Here is a 7,947-nt window from a genome sequence, read left to right as displayed (position 1 = left end):
TATTTTAAGTTCTAGTACTGAAACATTGTAAAATTGTGTGTTTTAGTTGGAAAGAATACCTGGAAAGAACCCAAGGAACCGAGTCGAGGCCAAGAGGCGACTCGCTTGAGGTTTGTGCACAACGTGTAATTTTTGTAAATTATTTGCTGCATATTATTTTGAATGATTTGAAAAAGTGAATTGAGACATTATTTGTGATGCTTTAATCGAAATTGTTGAAAGTTATTGTGTATATTTGAAATGTCAATGTTTAGCAAACTGTTAAGATAAGTTTTGAAACCACAGTATCATGACCATATATTTGAACACCTCACTAGCACGACTAGTGGGGGTAATTAGTTTCGAATTTTGATTCCTTCTCTGGAGAAGTGTTAAGGTGTGCCAGTAGAAGAGGATGTGAATGGATATCCATATATTTGAGCTAGCTAGTCTTGTGATGTGATTTCTCTTTAGCCTCTAGCTATTGAGATTCTATTTGTTTCGAATGGCATGAACTAATTGTGGATTTTATGAAATGTGATTTGATACTTCAAAATGAAATTGTTTGGGATTAAAATCTCATAAATTATGCTTTGTGTTTAACTCGCATGCTCAGTTCAAATTTTGAATAAATGTGATTTTATTTCTGCATAAAGATTATTTTAGTATTTTGTGCACCACTGAGTCCTAATACTCAGCGATAGCTTTTATTGCTGTCGCAGATATAGAGACTAGAGGAGCAGCAGACTGAGCTGCTGAGGTGTGAGGAGCTATCAGCTTGAAGTCATCGGGTATAATTTATACCCTAACTGTAAATATTTCTTTTGATGTATATATTGCACATAAATGTATGGACATGTAAAATGGTCTTGAGCAGCTTGTACAAAGTTTGTATGAAGTTTGTAATAAAAATTTAATGTGAATTTCCTTTGATGTAAATTTTGTAGTGATGTATATATAAATTATTTTTTCTCTAATGAAATATGAGTGGAACTATTTTATTTAATTTGAATGAAATGTATTGCTAGTATTTTGAGGATTATTGAATTTTGGACTTGAGAAATTGATTGAAATGATTGTGGAGTTGTTGAAATGGATTGAGTTTGATTGTGAAATTGATGTAGTTGTTGAGAAAAATTTTTAGAAGTGCTTTTTACAGGTATTTGAAGAACAGATTTCTCAAAATACAGATAGAACTTTGTCAAAATTTTTATAAAATTTGCGGAAAAATAAAATGGGCCAAAAGTTTTAACTAGTTTTTAATTTCAATTAAATGTTTTAAATACCTATTGGAAAATGCTCACCACTTGTCAAAAATAAGAAAATTGTTTTAAAATTCCTTGTAGAGTACTTAATGAGTTATCGGTAGGTAAAGTTCGGTAGTTCATTAGGTATTTTACGGGATCATGTTATGCCTTACAGAGGGGTAAGGTGTGACACAACACATCTTGCACTTTGACATATAAGGGATTGTGCTTTAATTTTGGTCAATTTGATACCATGTGTTTTCCTCTATTAGCAAATATGGTCAAAACCATCAATTACCGTTAGGTGGCATTGATATGGTAGACACATCAGCGTCATGTTAGCAATTTTAATGTTGTTATTACTGACGTCAATACCACATCCACCATGTGTCTGCAATGTCAATACCATTTAACTGTAACTTATAGTTTGAACCACATTTGCTAGTGGAAAAAAACACAAAGTATCGAATCAATAAAAATTAAAGCACAACAAAAATTAAATCACAGTCCCTATGTGTCAAAGCATAGAACCATATGGATCTTTTTTTTTTTCCCCTTTTTTTATCAACTCATGGGAAAGTATGGAAAAATAACGAGTGAAGATGCTTGAACACTTTATTTATTTATTTATTTTTTAAAACCTATGTTTATCCTTATTTAACAATACAATCATTAATAATATTGGTAAAACTTTTAGTAATTCTCACTAATTTTAAATACTTATATATTATGAGATATTTATTTGTTAATATTTATCTATAGCTATAATGTTCTTTTTTGCTTTTCTTTTTTGAATTATCTATACCTGTTATAAAATATATATCTCTTGTTGTCATATAAAATTTAAAATTGTTTTATGTTCATACTCAGTAGTTTTTTTCTACTTTATCTTCTATTATTAGTACTCTGATTCTAAAAATCTAATGTTATATATTAAAAACTTTATAAATAAAATTAATAAAAAATAATGTTGTTTTATTTATTTTTATTTTACTCGAAGCAATGAACGGATTTTTTGCTGGTAAATACATTAAAAGCTGATTTTTCAATTGAATAATAAACATGAAATTGATTTTGCTATTGTAAATAACAATTTTTACCATGGTCTTCTACTAGAATAGGCGCATTATGGTAGTCTTTTTATGTCCTTTTTATAGTGTGTGGGTTGTTTTTGCACCAAAATTTCTATACATTTTTGCCTGTACTTATCACACTCTTGCCCATGTTAGTTGAACAAAACGACATCATTTGCCTCGCTACTTTGCGTTTCTGGTCATGGCTATAATCAAGATTCAACCGAGAGTTAAGGGCTCAAGATTCAATCGAGGTCAAATTAGGATTTAACTGGTACATTATTAAATAAATACTATAAAATTAATAATAACGCTTTATTATAATTGATATTTTTATATTGTAAATAATTAGTAGAATAAATTTTTTTTGAAGGATTATTAAAATAAATTTAGTGAAATTTAATATGCAAATATTTTTTAGAAAATAATTTAAAATTTTAATCTTATCATAATAAATTAGTTTATACAAATGAAAAACAAATATTAATATATTATAACACGATAAGGATAACTATTATAACGGAGAGAAATTTATCAAGGAGCTGATTTTTTTTTTTTAATGATGTGGTATGGCTCTCAGCAAAATATTTTATTAAAACTGCTACAAATTACTTGTTCTTTGAGAATTCATCAAAATTGAAGTCATTATTAGTGCTTTTTAAGGTGTACTATATATTTTCACATCAATGCCCTGGATGTTGCTAGCTATGGACTTTGATTTTATTGTGTCTTAAATAAATTTTTGTGATTTGTCTATGTTATGTTTGTTGTTTGTTGGGGATTTAGTTCTTGATTGTTTCTTTGTGTTCATTGTCCAATCTATGAAATAAGGGAAAAAAAAAAAAAGGCATGGCAACTAATGGTTTGATGTCATTGCTAACACAGAAGGAAAATTAGTTATTTAAGAGAGGTTTGATTGCATGCATGTATATGGTCATAAAATTATTCAATGATCTATGGCATGTGTTGAAGGAGAGAAGAATATGTTCTACTATTATTTAATTTGCATTATTTCCTATTGCTTATTTTATAAGGAGGGATAGCACATGTGTAGCGTAGGGGTTGAGGAGTTAAAGAATAAATAGATCAAAACATATTTGGAGTGAACCACTGGTTGGTAGGCAGTGAGGGAGCAATAATGCAGGTAGAGATTTACATATTCTATAAAATCAAAATAAGTTAGGGCTTGAAGAGCGGAGAGTTCATAATTTTTTTTTCTAATAGGTGTAAAAAAATTGATTTTTTTGTTAATTAATCTCTTAAATTCTCTATTAGCTCCCCAAATATTTTTTTAAAAAAATCTTAATGTATATATATATTAAATTTTATTTTTTTCATTAATTGACCCCCTAAGTTTTCTATTGATCCTTAGTAGTTTATAATTTATTTATTATGGGCTAAATTAAAGTGTCAAAATTATTTTATTGTTATTAAATAAGTACTAAAAATATATTTTTTTATTGATGTATTACGGTTAGCCTCCCCAATAAAAGTTTCCTAGTTTCGCCTCTTTTGAAAAGTGAAAGAATAAGTGGATAAAAATACTTTTGGAGCGAGCTATAGTAAGGTTTGTTGATTGTTACAGTTGTTTTTAGGGCTTCTTAGGCAGAAACCAATAGAAAGTCACATGAGATCATTGCAATCAGTACAATTCATATGGCTATTTATTGGTTTCTACATAAGGAGTCTCATAACAACTATACTAATCAACAAACCCACCCATGGCTCCACTTTGCTTAAGTGGCAGTTCAAATGAATAAATGAATAATTTAGAGACATTTTTAAACAAAAGAACAAACTATTACCATAAGGAGGAAATGTCCAAATGGTTTTTGTATAAGGATAAAAAAAATATGTTGTCTAAGCATAGCAACATCCTATGCACTTGCAAAAGTCACTAAGAGAACTAATGATCATTTTAAGAAATTTGAAATAGAAAAAATGCTTCCATATTAGTACATTATCCAACCAAAATACAATTAATACATGCCCACAAAATAAAACTAGCACAAAAGCAAATATACAAGTACTGTTACTAACAACAGGCTTGCCAACACCATCTTTGAAGTCCTCCCAACACCATCTTTGACGTCCTCCAAATGTTGAGTATCTTCTGTGTTGGAATAACCCTCTAATGACTTACTTTCATTGCCTGTATCCGAACTGGTAAAGTGCGACTCATTCTTGCTGTGCAATATCCACTCCAAGGATTTTGAATTCAAGTCCAGTGAATGGTTAAGAGGGCAAGAGTTCTTTGTACCTGGCTTATCAATGTGCCATAAATCAGGTAATGATTTTGCCAAATGCCAACTTCTGCATCAGCATCATTATGATGTTTAGGAATACAACTAGGATTCGATGTTAACTTCAAATTTTCTATCAAGTTTTCAAAGTCACTGTGGGCGATGGGTTGTTCTCCAATTGGTTTAGCTCCATCTTCCCATAACACTAGGGATAAATTTCAACAGCTATCCCTGAATTTATATAGTTATAACACTACAGTCTTTTAACTTTAAAATGTAACATAAAACCCCTTAAACTTTCAAATTTTGCACAGTAAAATCTCTCTGACTTTCAATTACTGATTTTTCAGTTAGAAACTGATGTGAATAGCTCTCGCATGGCACTTAGTCAACATTTCTTTCTCCTCTTCTATGCAAAGTGTAAAATTATTCTCTTTACGCATGAAAAATTATTATGTCTATAGAGAGAAAAAGGATTCAATTTACACAAGGCTTGAAAGAGAAAAGAGAAATATTTACTAAGCTCCATGCTAAAACTGTCCAAGTCAGCGTCTAACTAAAAAACTGATAATTAAAGGTTAGAGGGATTTTACTGTGCAAAATTTGAAAGTTAATGGGGTTTTATGTTACATTTTTAAGTTGAAAAACTATAATATTATAACTAGATAAGTTCAGGGACAGTTATCAAAATTTATCCCATAACGCTAACATGGAGCTTAGATTTAAATGCCTTAAGAGCCTGAGGATTGACTGGAGTCGCGACTTGGATGATAACTAGGACAAATACTTCAAAAGGGATGTGGTTGAAGTATACTATCCTTCTCTTACCATGAGCTCAATAGCTTAAGTTCGGGATAGTGAGTACAGAAGAGAGAATGTATTAGGCATCCTCTTTGCTTGAGCTTACCTTAGAATAAGGGTCAGCTTCTACTTGTGTTTCTTATAGCCTATCTTATTATTATTTTTTTATTAAAGGTCTTGATCATACACTACAAGTCTATATTAAACATGCACATTTTATTCATTTAAACATTTTAACACTTATTACATGTGCATATTTGTCGCCCTAACTCATGCCTTATTTCTATATTAAAAATTATCACCTTATTTACCATGTTGCCCCATTAACATGTTTCTATGTTCTTTTCATGCTTTGGGTTGATTTACACATATTGAAGACAAATAAAAATAATAACAACTCGTATGCATGTATCCCGTGTTTCTAATATATAATCTTATTTTAATTTACCATTAGTTTAGTAAGCAATTTACACTCAATTTAAGTGATTAGAATAAGTAAATAAAACATACAAAGAAATGAGGAAGGAGAAAAGATTTCAAACCTTTTAATTAAACCTATAACTAAAGAATGGAGGTTAGGAAAAAAGAATTACAAATTCAAAGCTTTAAATAATAATAAAAAACCATTTACTACAAGGCCCATTGACCCAATACCCCATTCAAGGGTCTTGGAGTCTCATTTTAGCTAGGTCCATCGTTTAGTGCTCTTTGGGGTTTCCTTTTTAGCTCAGGTCTTCTTGCCTTATTTGAAGTGATCACCTTCTTTGTTTGGAGTTCTTATCTTATTTAGGACCAATTTCCTTAAGAGAGAAAATTGGAATAACCTAAATTTAAAGTTATAGATTTTATAAATTTAATATTATTTTATTGATATCATTGTAAATTAAATAATTTGTTTAAACATATTATTATTGTGATTATGCTAAATTAAATTATGAGTTATGGAATTGAACTTTTTTTTTAACATTTGTGCCTTGGATCATTAAATTTGATTATATTAAATTTTAGAAAATTTGTAATAATATTATTTTGTTATTTTTAATTTTAATCAAGTTGTCAAAAATTTAGTTATTATATGTGGATACATTAATTTTATTATTATATTTTTATGGGGGGAAATAAAGATATTTTATTAAAAAATATTGTTTAAATAATATTATAATAACATAATAAGAATTAAAAAAATCAACATGCAAGTTAGGCAGGCGGGAACCCTCCAACGTCTACGAGAGCTTTTGCGGCGTGCTCTAGCACGCCCCAACGCCAGCACTCTAGTAACCCCAGATGAAGTTCGGCGTGCTCCAATAGTGACAAGCGAGTGGACAAATGGTGCTCTAGGCAGAGAAAATTGATAGGGAGGCTCTTGGATGGTAAGAACTTCAAAAGGCCATACCAGCCATTTCCCATGGCCATTTCTGGTGATTCCAAGAGCCATAGACTCCTAGGATGATAAGCTTTCAGATGAGATTAGTGATGCTTCATTTAGTGGTCGAAGGATAGAGAACCAAAAGAGAGAAAATGGACAACTGACAACCAATTTGGACGATCAAACCTAAGGCTCATAATCTACACTCCACAAGTATCGATTTGATGCCAACTACACATTGATTGAAGATCAAAAGGAGAAGATGCTCATCGGACAATTTAAACTAAATATGATCAAGAAGGAATTTAAACAAACTATCTTCAGATCCATAACTAAAGGCTCAAGGGTATTCTAAAAGTGTTCTCAGATCAGTGATAACTCAGTAGCGCCTGAGACTAAGTATAATAAATTTAAATTCTTTAACCGATCAATTTAAAAAAAAAAGCATACATATTAAAATTCATATTTATAATTTTAATTGACAAGTAATCCTAAATTTAATTTTTAAATAAGTGAAATTTTTATTATATTATTCATGATATTAAAAAATTTAATTAAGCTTAAATTTTAATTGTTTAAGTTTTCATGTTAAATAAAATAAGAGAAAACATATCATATCGTAATTTAATTAGATAAATAATTTAAAACTAAATAAAATTCTATTTACCAAGAAATTTTAATAATTCAGATTTACATTTGTTAGATTTGGTGGTCCACTAAGTTAGCATTGCCTCTAAATTTAATGTAAGCTGGAATTTTTTGAATTTTTTTTATCATGTACTTTAATATTTATATATGTTATAAAAATTTAAATATTTTATAATATAATTAACTAAATTTAATATTTAATTCTTACATATATATACTCCCTCTAGGTCATAGCGATATATTTTCCCTCTATTTTGACTTAATTTAAGAAAATATAGTTAAATATTATTCACTTTTCTTAATATACTCTCTACTCATATTAGTTTAATTAAATAACTTATATTATTAATTTATTCTTGAAATTAATAAATTTTATTTTTTAATACATATCAAATAAGTCATATTGATAAACTATTAAATGAATATCTATTTTAAAAAAACAGTGCCTATAAATAAAAAGGTAAATTTATTTTTATGATACAAAGAGCATATTTATTTATTTATTATTATTTTTTTTATCACAAAGGCTAGTATAGAGCGTATGTATATTTTGAAGCAAAGTAATGCATGTCAACAATGTTGGCTCAAGA

The sequence above is a fragment of the Hevea brasiliensis genome, chromosome 6, assembly GCF_030052815.1.
Source record: "Hevea brasiliensis isolate MT/VB/25A 57/8 chromosome 6, ASM3005281v1, whole genome shotgun sequence".
In the NCBI taxonomy this organism is placed as follows: Eukaryota; Viridiplantae; Streptophyta; class Magnoliopsida; order Malpighiales; family Euphorbiaceae; genus Hevea; species Hevea brasiliensis.
This window is presented reverse-complemented; position numbering follows the sequence as displayed.